This window comes from Hyperoodon ampullatus (genome assembly GCF_949752795.1).
Source record: "Hyperoodon ampullatus genome assembly, chromosome: 10".
Lineage (NCBI taxonomy): Eukaryota > Metazoa > Chordata > Mammalia > Artiodactyla > Ziphiidae > Hyperoodon > Hyperoodon ampullatus.
Window position 1 is genome coordinate 33,009,529 of NC_136923.1, and position 15,686 is coordinate 33,025,214.

General features: G+C 43.9%; 1 protein-coding gene and 1 pseudogene across 3 annotated transcripts in view; both read left to right on the top strand.

Annotated features, from left to right (window-relative positions):
* The window catches only part of ARHGEF3 (Rho guanine nucleotide exchange factor 3), a gene marked incomplete at both ends in the record, with an annotated part of 279,852 nt that overhangs the window by 109,862 nt on the left and 154,304 nt on the right, over nucleotides 1–15,686 (top strand). The gene's annotated exons all lie outside the window — the stretch shown is intronic.
* Nucleotides 4,932–6,657, top strand: LOC307059695 (oxysterol-binding protein-related protein 9-like; annotated as a pseudogene). The gene has a single exon. The product of its transcript is annotated as an oxysterol-binding protein-related protein 9-like (transcript).

Below are 15,686 nucleotides of genomic sequence, written 5' to 3' on the forward strand. Positions count from 1 at the left end.
GCCTGATTGATGGATGGGTTTTGACTGATGGAAATGTTGGTGCATGTCCTATACTCCATCTACGTACTAAAAGATATTTCTGTTATGTCCAGTCTTTTGCTGTTACAAACATCCTGAGCATCCCTCAAGTACAGACCTCTAAGTGCCCGCCACCTCCAAGAATTACGCTAGACTATGTCCTTAAAAGTGGGATGCTGGGCAGGAAAACATGCCTATCTTCAGCTTGACTGGAAGCTGTCAAGTTACTCTCCAGTCTGTAACTCTCCCTGTAGCCTTGGATGAGAAGCCTCATTTCTCCAACTCTTAGTATTGTCAGGCTTTTAATTTTGCCAATCTGATGGATGGATGTGAAATGGCATCTTGTTGTTTTAACCGCACACACAGACACACACACACACACATCTTCTTGATCCACTCATCCATTGATGGGCACTTAGGTTGTTTCTATATCTTGGCTGTTGTAAATAATCGGGCATTAGCCTTGAGTCCTCAAAAGACATTCAGGGAAGGTGCCTTTGTCCACTCATTCAACACACATTGGTGGATCACCTTCTTTGTGTAGTGCTCTGGGCTATGCTGGAATCTGGACACAGACATTGTGTTTCAAAAACATAATTTACAACTAGGATTATTGTCATCTGTGACTTTGAGGCAAAAACAGAATATCATATTTATTTCTAGAAAGTGTTTTCCAATCTCTGCCATTCTCATTCCCCCCACCCCTTACCCAGCAATCTCCTTGGCTACGTGTTGTCATACACGCATACGATGTTAGAAGCAAACTTTGGAGGTCACCTGGTCCAGTGCCCTCATCTTACAGATAATGAAACTGAGATCCAGAGCAGGAATGTGAAATGCCTAAGGTCATACAGTTAGTTTGGTGACCTTAAAAAATAGGTAACCAGTGGGTAATTGTTCTCTATTTTGCTACTTATGCATCAGATAAGAGAGTAACAACACTTGTGATCTGGCAACTTCTGATGAAAATTTATAAAGCAGACCTATAAATTATGCACATTGTAAGTAAGCTAGAAAATATATACAAATGTAAGTTTTAAAAACTACTTAGGTTTATGGGCTTCCCTGGTGGCGCAGTGTTTGAGAGTCCACCTGCTGATGCGGGGGACACGGGTTTGTGCCCCGGTCCGGGAGGATCCCACATGCCGCGGAGCGGCTGGGCCCGTGAGCCATGGCCGCTGAGCCTGCGCGTCCGGAGCCTGTGCTCTGCAATGGGAGAGGCCGCAATAGTGAGAGGCCCGCGTACTGCAAAAACAAAACAAAACAAAACTACTTAGGTTTAAACTTTCTTTTCTTCACAGAAGCATTTCTTATTTGTGGTCAAGGTGTCTAGACATTTTCAACATAGAGGGTTTTTTAATTCCTCATTTGAGTGATTTTCATCATCAAAATATTTTTTATAATATACTCTAAAGTGGGCATCACTTGGTCCTAATGATATGTAGCATAAGTTTGAGAGCCAAACAGTGACAACAGTGAAACCTCCCACACAGCTGACCAGGAAACAGATCCAGCAGGCCTCACTTCCTGATCACTCCCCAAAGCTAAGCCTCCACCCCTCCCCTCCCAAAAAGGGGAAGGAAGAAGGTTCAGAAAAGATAATGTGCCCGTCCTTTAACAAAGCTTGGCTAACCCTTTGGGTCCCCCAAGTGCTCCTGTTTCCTGTGGCTAAAGTTAGACCTGTTAGATACGAATTTCATTTTTAATCCATGACTGGGCAGACGGAGGGCTACAGATCTTCTCCAGAAAGGACGGGCATGTGTTGGGGGTGGGGGGTGGGGTAGGAGTCTCTTTTCACTCATTCCAGGGAAGAGGGCAACAGAGTGTCACTTTTTCTGTACTTGTCAGGAGCAGCAAGATCGTGGGCCAGTTACTTTGTGTGACAGTTATGAGAGGGAGTTTCCACAAAGAAAGTGTTTCCTAAACCTCAGTCATTTATGAATCATCTTTTACCATAGCCCTTAACATTGTAAAACACTTAATAGTTTTCTACAGACCGACAGTTTTTCCCTTATAGTTATCTTTAATGGAAAGGTTATATTATTATAATATAAAACCAGTATGCTGGCCCAAATTTGAATATAAGTATTAAGATAAATAGATACCCACAAAACAGAGTAACTAAATTCTAGCTAGATGCTGTTGCCTGAGTCTCTTCGCACCCTGGAGAGAGAGAAAGATTGAGGTTAGTAAGCACTGAGTGGGTGTTAAAGGTGAGGTAGCCCCAGTCTGATGGACTGAGAATGGACAGTGAGTTGAAAACATGATAACTTTCCTATGTGATCTGCTGCTGGGTAAAGCCTGTCAGAGCAGACTCTCCCAGTGCCCCACTCATATTGCCTAGGCTTACTCCAGAAATCACCTCCAGAGTCCCCTAGACCCATTTATGACTTCCTGTGTCCTTCAACATGCAGGGGTTTCCAGCCAAGGGGGTTAACATCCCGAGGGGCCCCTCCCCATCAGTGAGAGGCAGGAGTTGGTGGATTAAATACTTCCACCTCCCCACCCCTTAGTGGAAAATTATGAGGTGTGCCTTACACAGTCTCTCAGGGGGGCCCCAGTGGGTTTTACTCCAGCTGCCCACAGCTGTAACCTGGTGGCTTTACAGCTTTTTGTGGCCTCCCTCCTTTTGCCACCTCACTTTCCCACTCCCCACCAGTTCTTCCTGGGGATCACCTCCCATGTAAACAGCTTATACCTAAATCTTTACCCAGGATCTGCTTTTGGGGGAGCCCAAACCAAGGCAGCTGGTAAGCATACTGCCTAAAATGATCTTACAAACCACAAGGTACCAGACTGATCCTTTGGGAAACAGTACCCCGAGGTATATATCCAAATGGTGTAAAGCAACATCACTTTTCTTTCTTTAAAGTTCAAAACTATATTGGAATTCTTGGCGTTCAGCTCTCTCTGCCATTTTCCCTAACATATTGGCGATACTCTGTTCTGATGAGTAACATCGTTTTCCATTTTTGCTGTTCCTCTTTCAATATGGTATTACAATTTGCTAACAAACTTAGTGTTTCCAAATTTGCCTGTGAATTTAATTTACTGTGTGACATTTGTCAGTTGTTTGTCAGTCTGAGATATCCAGTGAGTGGAGCAGCACTGTCAGTCTGTGGCTACTGAAAGTAAATGTTTGTTGATGCATCAGTGATGAGCCCGGGCTAAAATGCAGCAGGCAAGTATTGCCAAACTCAGAGAGCCACTTTCTGGCAAACCTTTTACAATATCCTGAGGTGAACCAGGGCTTTAAAATTGGGGAGATTAAGAAAGTACTTCTGCAAGATGAAGTTTCTGTTTTGGCCTGAGTCTTATTGGCAGGTTGAAGGCAGGACTGAAGTTCTAATGGGGAAAGTACTTCTTATCTTCAGGGTTGAGCCCGTGCCAGGGAAGTCCTGTCCTGTTAAACCTATCAATAGATTGTTCAGAGAGTGGTGAAGTCCAGGGTGAGATATAGCCCACAAGAAGTCAGAAGCATCTTTAATTGGCATGGGATCAAGAAATCCAAGAGGAAGGCAGGAAGAGGGCCACCTTCATGGACAGAGCTCTGCACTCAGCAGGGCTCCACTATGTAAGCACATAACGTCCAATAAATATTTGTTTAATATTTGAAGAAATCAACGCTTGGTAGTCAAACTTGCTTTGGGTTTTTAGGGATGGTGGCCTCAGAATGAGTATTCATCACAGAAGAGCCCCTATACATTCTTTCCTTCCCAAGACTGACTATGTAATTTGCAGGGGCCAGTGAAAAATGAAAATTCAGGTCCCTTGTTAAAAAAGTTAAGAGTTTCAAGATGGTGACCACAAAGCTTTATACTGTATGTGCCCACATAATAGAATGCACTAGAAGTACCACAGTAAGTGAACTTGATCTGGTTTCCGCATTCTTTGAACTTACCTTGAGGGGGGAGACAGACGTTAACCAAGTTATCACACAAGTAAAGGGTAACATTTTTTTTTTTTTTTTTTGGTACGTGGGCCTCTCACTGTTGTGGCCTCTCCCGTTGCGGAGCACAGGCTCTGGACGCACAGGCTCAGCGGCCATGGCTCACGGGCCCAGCCACTCCACAGCATGTGGGATCTTCCCGGACCGGGGCACGAACCCGTGTCCCCTGCATCGGCAGGCAGACTCTCAACCACTGCGCCACCAGGGAAGCCCCAAGGGTAACATTTTAATAGGGTTAGTACAACAAAGAGGAGGCACCTGAGGCTGAGAGGCCATAACTGGGAGATTTAATGTGGTTTGGAGCTATCTTGGATGTCAGGCTGATATCTGAAGGATGAGGAGGAGTTGGCTGAGAGAAAAGGGGGAGGAAAGAGGGTTCCAGGCAGAGGAAACATGGGGAAAGAGGAACTGGGATTATGGGAGGTTGGAGCGCAGAGCAAAGGGAATGAGTTTAGAGACGAGAAGTAGACCAGGCATCAGCCCCATGATGCAGCAGAGTGGGGAAAAGAGGGGGTGCCCGGAAGCAGCCCTCGGCTCCCTCCCCTGGAGGCACAGAGGGTGGGGGCCTTGGCTTGACGGCTACTTGCGGAGGTTTAGATTCAGGATTTGTTCCTAGTGTCTAAGACTTTGATAAGAAACTTACAGAGGCTGATGCTTACCTACAGATCTTGATAGAACAGTTAAAGCTTTTTTTTTTGCGGTATGTGGGCCTCTCACTGTTGTGGCCTCTCCCGTTGCGGAGCACAGGCTCCGGATGCGCAGGCTCAACGGCCATGGCTCACGGGCCCAGCCACTCTGTGGCATGTGGGATCTTCCCGGACCGGGGCACGAACCCGTGTCCCCTGCATCGGCAGGCGGACTCTCAACCACTGCGCCACCAGGGAAGCCCAAGTTAAAGCTTTTTGATGACAAAGTTCAAAACTGCAAAGATGATGAACAGAGAAAGAAAATTGAAACTCTCAAAGAGACAGCAAATAGCATGGTAGAATCAACTAAACACTGCATTGTGTTGCTGCAGATCGCTAAAAGTACTATTAATCCTATGGATGCAATATATCAACCTAGTCCCTTGGATCCCTGTGATCAACACAGTGCCCTCCCAGACTGTCTTACCTCCAGAACCCACTCAGTTGTGTAAATCAGAGCAGCGTCCATCTTCTCTACCAGTTGGACCTGTATTAGCTCCTACCTTGGGACATCATCAGACTCCCAACACCAAATAGTACAGGCAGTGAGCACTCACCACCTAGTAGCAGTCTCACTTCTCCAAGCCATGCCAACTTGTCTCCAAACACAGTCCCAGAGTTCTCTTATTCTAGCAGTGAAGATGAATTCTATAATGCGGATGATTCCATCAGAGTGGCTCATCCTCAAAGCACTTAATAGATTCCTCTGGTTCTGCCTCAGTCTGGACACACAGCAGCTCAGGAAATAGTCTAAAGCGCCCAGATACCACGGAATCACTTAATTCTTCCATGTCCAATGGAACAAGTGATGCTGACCTCTTCTATTCACATGATGATAGAGATGATGAAGGAGAGGCAGGGTCGGTGGAAGAGCACAAGAGTGTTATCGTGCATCTGTTGTCACAGGTTAGGCTTGGAATGGATCTTACTAAGGTAGTTCTTCCAACATTTACTCTTGAAAGAAGATCTCTTTTAGAAATGTATGCAGACTTTTTTGCACATCCGAACCTGTTTGTGAGTATTAGTGACCAGAAGGATGCCAGAGACTGAATGGTTCAGGTTGTAAAATGGCACCTCTCAACCTTTCACGTAGGAAGGAAAGGATCGGTTGCCAAAAAGCCATACAACCCCATTTTGGGTGAGATCTTTCAGTGTCACTGGATATTACCAATGATACTGAAGAGAATTTGGAGCTAGTTTCAGAAGGACCAATTCCCTGGGTTTCCAAGAATAGCGTAACATTCGTGGCTGAGCAGGTTTCCCATCATCCACCAGTTTCAGCCTTTTATGCTGAGTGTTTTAACAAGAAGATACAATTCAATGCTCATATCTGGACCAAATCACAATTCCTTGGGATGTCAGTTGGGGTGCACAACATAGGACAGGGCTGTGTCTTGTGTCTAGACCCTGATGAACATTACATTCTCACATTCCGCAATGGTTATGGAAGGTCTATCCTTAACAGTGCCCTGGGTGGAACTAGGTGGAGAATGCAATATTAATTGTTCCCAAACTGGCTAAAGTGCCAATATCATCTTCCACACTAAACCTTTCTATGGGGGCAAGAAGCACAGAATTACTGCTGAGATTTTTTCTCCAAACGACAGGAAGTCTTTCTGCTCAGTTGAAGGGGAATGGAATGGTGTACTGTATGCAAAATACTCAACAGGGGAAAATGTAGTTTTTATAGATACCAACAAGTTGCCTATAATCAAGAAGAAAGTGAGGAAGTTGGAAGATCAGAATGAGTACGAATCCCACTGCCTTTGGAAGGATGTCACTTTCAACTTAAAGATCAGAGACATTGATGCAGCAACTGAAGCCAAGCATAGACTTGAAGAAGGACAAAGAGCAGAAGCCCGAGAAAGGAAGGAAAAGGAAATTCAATGGGAGACAAGGTTATTTCATGAAGATGGAGAATGCAGGGTTTATGATGAACCATTACTGAAATGTCTTGGTGCTGCCAAGCATTAGGTTGGGAAATGCAAAGTTTGCTCCTGGTGACCAGGGCAGGAGGCATAATGAAGTAACAGTATTCCTTTGGGAGAACCTATTCACTCCCTTATTGCAGTGGTCCCTGTCTCAGGGATACTGGACTTTCTGGTGCAGATGAACAATTGAAGTGAGAAAAGCTTCCCTTTTTCCTTTTCTGTGGCAGTTACAATGTTGACTTGGGTCTTGAGAAAAACTTCAGGTTTTGAAAACAAGATGTCTGCTCCTTTTCCAAATCCCATGTTATAAATCCTAGTCTCAAACTCTGCACTCTAGTATTGCTGTTGAAATATACAACATCTGTTTCCTAGTTCATATAATCTTGGGTTCTCTCTATATATATATTCACATATATACATGTATATAATATAGGTGATGCCAGAGTTTTCATAAGTACACCATCTACTGTAAATATTGGTTCCTCTGAGTTGTTTTAAATTTAGCGCAACGTATTAAAGTCTCATGTTAGGAAATTTCGTGGTCTCACCTACAATAACTTTTATTTTGAGATTGAACTATATTAAATTGTATCTAACTCTGGACTACAGTTTAATTATACTCAGTACTTCTTAAGCCTTCATAAAGTAATTTTCCCAACCTTTAAAAAAAAAGTAGACCAGACCTGACTTTGCATAGGGTCTTACGGACACTAACAAGTCTTAAGAAATTCAGCACCGTGTTCATGACTAACAATAACACAAAGATGAGTAAAATTATTCACCCTTAATTTCTCTTCAAATAAACTGAGAAAGAAAATTGCCTCAGTACAGTTCTCTTATTAATAGGAGATGATGTTCTTCCACATAAACAATCATGTTCATGGACGCTGGCCAATCAGAACAGGCACTAGGTATGGAACCAGCACACATCCATGGGCATTGGCCAATCAGAACAGGCATTAGAGACTGTGTGTGGAAAGAGAGAACTTGAACCTTTAATGATGAGGGGCCTTTAGGAGCTCTAACTCCCCATCTATCCCCATCTTTGCTTGGTTGGCTCCATCCCATCACTTAGGTGTCATCTCAAATGTTCCTCCTCTGAGAAGCTTCCCTGACCTCTCTCTCTGGTAGTTTCACCCCTCCCCACCTTTCATAGGCTTTCATATTACCCTGGTCTACTTTTTTCATAACACTTAGTACACCCTAAAACTAGCTTTTTTATTTGCTTATTGTTTTATCATCTCTGTCCCCTCTGAGGTCAGGGACCATATCTCTTTTGTTAACCAATGTATCTACAACAGCTTGCACAGTGCCTGGCACCTAATAGGTACTCCATAAAATATTTGTTGAATGAATGAAACTATAGAGTGAAATTCATTCATCTGAGTCTCTTGTTGTTCCTGGATTATTTATTTATTTATTTATTTATGCATGCTGCTCCGGGTCTCAGTTGTGGCATGCGGCATCTTTAGCTGCGGCATGAGAACTCTTAGTTGCAGCATGCATGCGGGATCTAGTCCTCCGACCAAGGATCAAACCCAGGCCCCCTGCATTGGGAGCGTGGAGTCTTAGCCACTGGACCACCAGGGAAGTCCCTGGATTTCTATTGCCAAGAAATGAGAAATATTGTGGGTCCCAGAATCAAAAATGGAATTTTATGGATGGCACATCTTGGTGTTTTAGTCTTTCTGAAAAGAAATTCTGCAGCTTTATATTCGCTATTTTGGGTTCATTTGTTCATGTGTGTCAGTCAACAAACATTTGTTGAGCTTTTTCTGTGTGCTGGATTAGGCCTTAGAAATGCCCAGGAAAGTTCTGGACATGAAAGAATTCTACTCTTAGTAAAACACTGATTTCCTGGGAAATGGATTAAATGCTGGATGAATATGCTTTGATTCTCCAAAATCCAGATCTCAGTTTCAGACCTCAGGATAAAAGTGATTGGGATGGGCTTTGAAGCAAAAATTCAGGATTAGAAAATTTAGCACAAAGTCCTTTCCCCCTCCCTGCAGCCCACTTGTGGCTTATCACAACTTTTGCTTTTTTACTCAAAGCTTGACAGGACATGATAGTGCTGCTGAAGGAAGGATTCCCTGAATACCTGCATGTCCCTGGTGTTTGGCGGCCCTTTACCTCTCTCCTATAATTTGGGGTTGTGATGAGGCCCTCCTCCACTTTCAGAGACAGCTGCAGAAGGAAAATGTCCCTCTAATCACAGTTGACATCTTTCCAACGTTATTGTTCTGACAGCTTCTCTGCAGACTATTGCCAGGAGCATTTTCTCAAGTTAGTCAAGACTAGTCTGAAAACTGGTGGCCTCCTTTGTGCAAATGAACTCTAGTTGGACAAGGAGAGAGGTCCAGTCCTTCCAGAGGCCACATTCTGAGGAACTACATTAAGATACATTGTTGGCATATTCAAGTGCATTGTTTTGAGGGGAGGGGTATTACCTATTACACAGTTATTTTCCTTTTAGCTGTTTCTTTCTACGGAGAGAAACATCTTTAAAAATAAAGAGCCCCAGGCTTCCCTGGTGGCGCAGTAGTTGAGAGTCTGCCTGCCGATGCAGGGGACACGGGTTCGTGCCCCGGTCTGGGAAGATCCCACATGCCGCGGAGCGGCTGGGCCCGTGAGCCGTGGCCGCTGAGCCTGTGTGTCCGGAGCCTGTGCTCTGCAACGGGAGAGGCCACAACAGTGAGAGGCCCGTGTACCGCAAAAAAAACCCAAAAAACAAAATAAATAAAGAGCCTCTTGTGAGAATTTCCAGTTTTGTTTGGAAGAGAGCTATTTTGATCAAACAAGCCTTAAATTATATTCTTCTCAGGCCTAAGGAATTGTGTCCCAGCTAATACCCAACCAAGTTCTGCTGAAGTGCCTGGGCAGACTCCCTTGTAGGATCATGGAGCCTGCAGGCACCTAGGGTTAGCAGATCCTGCAGAGCTGAGCCCTGAGGGCCTAAGGCCCCCTGGAGTTGGGCAATGGGTGGATATCAGATGCCCTGAAGAGGAATGAGTGTTTATGGGCTTGTCTTTTTCTTGAGGAGCGTGAGAGTGTGCAGCTTATTTGTGAACTTATTTTACTTTTGGCAACTTAGTATTATTTCAAACTTATAGAAAAGTTGCAAGTCTAAAATAAGATACTTCTGAATACTCTTTACCCACCTTCACTGATTGTTTACATTTGCTTTCTCTGTGTCTCTCTCTGTGTATCAGTCTCTCAGTAGTTAGATAGATAGATAGATAGATATGGATAGTTAAAGATAGAGATATAGAATATATATATTTAACGTATAAATGTAAATTATTTTTCTTCCTATTTGAGAATGAATTGCAGACATTACACCCCTTTAGCCCCAAATACTTCAGTGTAAGAACAGGAGCATCCTCACACAGTATAATTATCAGAAGCAGAAAGTTTAACATTGACAAAATATATTAACTCCTCCACCATTCTCTTTTTTAAATTTAATTTTATTTATTTTATTTTTGTGTTGGGTCTTCGTTGCTGCATGTGGGCTTTCTCTAGTTGCGGCAAGCAGGGGCTACTCTTTGTTGCAGTGAGCGGGCTTCTCATTGCGGTGGCTTCTCTTGTTGTGGCGCACAGGCTCTAGGCACGCAGGCTTCAGTAGTTGCGGTGCTTGGGCTCAGTAGTTGTGGCTTGCGGGCTCTAGAGCGCAGGCTCAGTAGTTGTGGCACACAGGCATAGTTGCTCTGCGGCACATGGGATCTTCCCAGACCAGGGCACGAACCCGTGTCCCCTGTATTGGCAGGTGGATTCTTAACCACTGCACCATGAGGGAAGCCCCCACCGTTCATTTTTAAAGTTTGTCAACTGTCACAATAATGTATTTTACAGCTGTTGTTATTCCTGGTCTAGAGTCCAATTCAGGATCATGCATTGCATTTATTGTCACATATTCTTTTGTCTCTTTCAATCTGGAACAGTTCCCCAGGCCTTTTTGGTGTTTCTTGATTTTGACAGTTTTGAAGAGTAGAAACCGGTTAGGTTGTACAGTTTCCCTCAATGTAGGTTTATTAGATGTTTCTCCATGACTATCTTCTGATTATGCATTTAAAAAAATATCTGGAGGGGCTTGCCTGGTGGCGCAGTGGTTGAGAGTCCGCCTGCCGATTCAGGGGATACGGGTTCGTGCCCCCGGTCCGGGAAGATCCCACATGCCGTGGAGGGGCTGGGCCCGTGAGCCATGGCCGCTGAGGCTGCGCGTCCGGGGCCTGTGCTCCGCAACGGGAGAGGCCACAACGATGAGAGGCCCGCGTACCGCCAAAAAAAAAAAAAAAAAAAAAAAAATCTGGAGTGATGGAAGAATACTTTTTTGTTTGTTTGTTTTTGTTTTTGTTTTTTTTGCGGTACACAGGCCTCTCACTATTGTGGCCTCTCCCATCGTGGAGCACAGGCTCTGGACCCCAGCAGCCACGGCTCACGGGCCCAGCCACTCCGCGGCACGCAGGACCCTCCCGGACCGGGTCACGAACCCGCATCCCCTGCATCGGCAGGCGGACTCCCAACCACTGCGCCACCAGGGAAGCCCAGGAATACTTTTTTTAAGCTGTGCATTTTTCACAGGAATATGACAGAAGTGATATGGTGTCTTTCTCTGTGTATCACATCAGAGGATACACGGTATCAGTTTGTACCAGTATTGGTGACATTAGCTTTGGTTACTTAGTTCAGGGGGCATTTTCTAAATTTCTCTATTGTAAAGTTACAATTTTTCCCTTTTTAAATTACAAGTAAATTGAAACTGTGGAAGAGTCCTATCCCTCATGAAATGTTAACCCACTAGTTTAGCATCCATCAATGATTTTTTAACTCCATCATCCATTCTACGTTTATTAGTGTTCTATACAGAAGAGGTGTCCCTTCACCATTTATTTATTCATTTATTTAAATCATATATATTATATTTATATTATGGGGTCATGGAGCTCTGTTTTGGCTAGTGAGAGCCCTATAAGCTGGTGCCTCATCCATCTTTCTTAGAGTACTTCGTTACTTTTGATACATCAGCATGTTCCAGGCTCATCTTGTATTTTCCCTACCCCAGCCCTAAAATCAGCCTTTTCTCCAAAGAGCTCTGGGTCCTTTTAGTGGAGACTGGTACTTTGAAACCAAGATCTGGGCACTTGGTGTGTTCATTGCTACTAGGGTGTCATTGCACAAATATGTGTGTATGTGTAACCATGAATTCATTCTGATGCCTCCAATTCCAATCTACCTATATGCATCTATTTTTAAAAACTTTAGGTGTGCCTTCTTTCTTTAGTACAGAGATATAAAGAAGGAAATAACAGCCACTAAATAAAAAGGCAGTTGTCCCAGTACCTAGATAGCCTATAATGGGGTGTGTATGTGTGTGTGTGTGTGTGTGTACACATGCTTAGGGTATATAAGTGTATGATAGCACCAAATAAAAAGTGATAGTCTCCTTCCTCCTACCCCAAGTCTCCAATGAACACTACATGTGCTTCCTTACAGAAAGAAATTTGATTCATACAATCGGGATGTATGTATTTATATGTAAATAGATAGATATAGATATATATGTATTTTCCTCTTCTAATTTTAAGAATTTGACACAGTAGGAAACGTGCTGTGCATACAATTTTATTATTATTATTATTATTACTATTACTCAATATATCCTGGAGGACCTTCCATACATTGTGTAGCTCTACACTATTCTTTCTAATTGCATAGTATTTCATATTATATGGATGGACCATAGTTTTGTTTAACCAGTTTCTTTTGGTGGACATTTTGTTTCCAGTATTTTGCTACTTATAAACAGTGCTACAGTAAACATCCTTGTGTGTGGATCTTGGTGAAAGTATATCCCACCGTTATTCCTACCAACTATTTTACTGATAGATATTGTCAGAGTATCTTCCAGAAAGTTTTCTTTTGTTAAATAACCTAATCCTTCTGCCTGCAGTATCTAGGGACAGGTTAAATGATGATGACATTCTGCCTTGACACCTCTAAGGCTCTTGATTACAAGTCTCCAGCAGTACCAATGTTCCCACCCAGTCAAGGAGATCAAAAAAATCAAACCAACCTTCCATCTTAAAACTCTAATTAAATCCCTATTTAAGTTGTTGTTTCTCACCTTAATTTAAAATCTGCAGGGCTTCCCTGGTGGCACAGTGGTTGAGAGTCCGCCTGCCGATGCAGGGGACACGGGTTCGTGCCCCGGTCTGGGAAGATCCCACATGCCGCAGAGCGGCTAGGCCCGTGAGCCATGGCCACTGAGCCTGTGCTCCGGAGCACAGGGGAGAGGCCACAACAGTGAGAGGCCACAACAGTGAGAGGCCCGCCTACCGCAAAATAAATAAATAAATAAATAAATAAATAATAAAATAAAATCTGCAGGTCTAATCTCTCCATGCAAGGATGAACCTCACCTGGTGAATAGAGATACAAAAAAAGTAATATTGTAAAAATGGTTCTGCTCTTGTTAGCCCTGAGGGCTTGTGCTTAAAGCATTTGGTCTCTGATTAGTAACCAAATGACAAAAGCCTCCTATTAGTCTTGTTGAGACTCCTTTCTGCTGGAGGAATGTGTGGATAGACTGTGAAGCGAAGCCTGGAGAAGTAGAAGCTGCGCCTCTCTGGCTTCCTGGACTCTTCCCAACCTCTGATCAGAAAGGAAGCTGACTCAGCCCTTTCTGTGTCTTTCACAAGGGACAGTCAATGTGAAGGTCGTTCAACTTTAAATTTCTTCCCAGCCTTATCTTTAAACACTCATGTAAATTGACATTACATTCTTCTTCAAATATACAAATAATGGCTTGCATGGCTTCCCCCAAAGTCAAGTTGACAGACCATTTTTATTTTGTGGCTTTACCTGCCTCCTAGTACACTGCTAGTTTTAGAAGCACAGAGCCAGGTTCAGCTTGTCTTAGGTTCAGTGCCCTAGAAGCAGACCCGGATACAAGTGCGAGTAGTTTATTTGGGAGGTGATCCCCAGAAGCACTGGTGAGGGAGTGGGCAAGAGAAACAGGGAAGGGAAGGAAGCCACTACAGCGTGTGATCATGAACAGGTTAGCTCTGTGGGCAACTGGGGCTCAATCCTGCTGAGGACTTCTAGGAGACTGTGTGGCAGTGATTCTCAAACTTTGCTGCACAATAGACTCACCTGGGGAGCTTCCGGAACTCCTGTTGTTCAGAATCCCTGGCTAGCAGGAGTCAGGACCCCGGAGCATTTTAAACTCCCCTGGTGATTCCAATGCATAGTCAAGGCTGAGAGACTGTACCTCCAAGTTGTCCCCTCAAGCTTTAGGAAGCTGGGGTGTTTCCCTACCAACTCCAGTTCATCACGGGTTGAGGGCTGCTCCTGATGACACTAACACCCAAGCATTTCTGGCCTGTAGAAAGCCGAAGCATGCCAGGGAATGGTGACTGCTCAGGCGATGTGGGCCAGCCGTATCAGCTACACAATTAGCTGGATATGCTATCAAATCGTGGCTTTGTTCACCCACTCACAGAGCAGTTTTAATCAAGTCATTTAAACTCTTTAAGCCTCAGTTTCCTCGTGTGTAATAACTTCTTTGTCCAAGTTGTAAGGATTAGGTATAATATACGGAAAACACTCAGCATACAGTGGATTCTTAATAGATCATTGTTTTAAACCCAGCAAGGGGGAGGAGGGAGGGAAGGAAGGGACTACTTCAAGCAGCCAGAATATGCCATAAAGAAACTAAGCTTTAGCAACTCAGGTTGTGAGTTCTAGTCTGGTTAGACAACCCCAAATAGTTCTACCAGGGAATCTTTTTTTTATTTAAAGGAATGTTCTGATCAGTTGTCAGGATTTACAGAGTGGCTTAGCAGGTGCAGTCCATTTCTCCAGCATGTTCCATCTCTGCTTTGTGTGGCAAGTTGCCCCCAGGAGTAGATGATCCAGAGACAGTGGCCGAAGGGAAGCCTTTCTCTTCCTGTGGATGAATGCCTGCCTGCTAGTATTTGGGGTGTTGCTCAGGAATGCATGGGGTGCTGTGGCTGCTAAGGCATTACCAGCACTGGGGTCTCTCTAGATAAGAAAAGGCAGGAACCCAGCCAAACATGAGTGAAGAACTAAGAACTCTCCTTGTAAAATCAGGTTCCCGATATTATCATGGGCAATAAACACATTTGAATCTGAATCGTACATTTGGACCATCTAAGCTGTTTGGTTACATGGAATAATTCCTTAGAAATTAAGCAATTATTTGGACATTCCCTAAACTCTATGGGTAATATTTCTGTTGATGAGGGCCTCAGACAGTTCTGTATGGGAATAATTTTAATAAATAAGAGTTCATTATGCTGGTAAAAATAAGTGTTAGCAAATAAAGGAGGGCCAGGGAAGCACCAGTGATAAGTGTGTTATGAACCAAGGATTGTGATTAATCCAGTTCAGTGCACCTGAGATTGGAAGAAAACAATGTAAAATAATTAATAGTAATTATTAGAAGGCTTAGGGGGAAAGTGCTCTGTTTAATTCGATTTTGTGCTTCTCGTCGAATTCCATCGTTGAAAACCTTTGTGAAGGTGAGCCCCCTTTCGCACTTTAGATGAGTGCCCATAATGGAAGTTTTCTGGATCAGTCCTTCTGGAAAATATACTTGCCAGGACTCTGCCCTGGACAGGCAAGTTTTCTGTCGTCTCTACTGCTCCTCTGGCCTTGAGTGTTTTAGAGGGAAAAGTGGTTTGTAAATGTTTGTGGGATGAGAGTGAATCTGGCTGCTGTTGATTTCAGGGCTGGTGGTGGCACTGGCAGGCTGGCTGGGTCTCCCCAGCCTCTCGCCTGCCTGGTTGAGCATCTTTTCCTTCCCATGGGAGAGAGAGACCTTTCCTTGGCCAAGGTGACCTCATCTCTGCTTCCCAATAAACTAAAGGCCAGGTGTTCTGTGGCCAAAAGCAATCATTGGGGCTTTTCCTGATTTGCCAAAATCAAGTTAATGGGTACACTTTTATACATTATAGGAATTTTCTCCATGGTTTTTTCCCTCTGGTGCCCGCTCTCACTTGCCGTTACTGCTGTTATTGCTGCTACTACTAGTGATAGCTAATACTGAGATGTTACTGTGTGCCAGGCATTGTGATC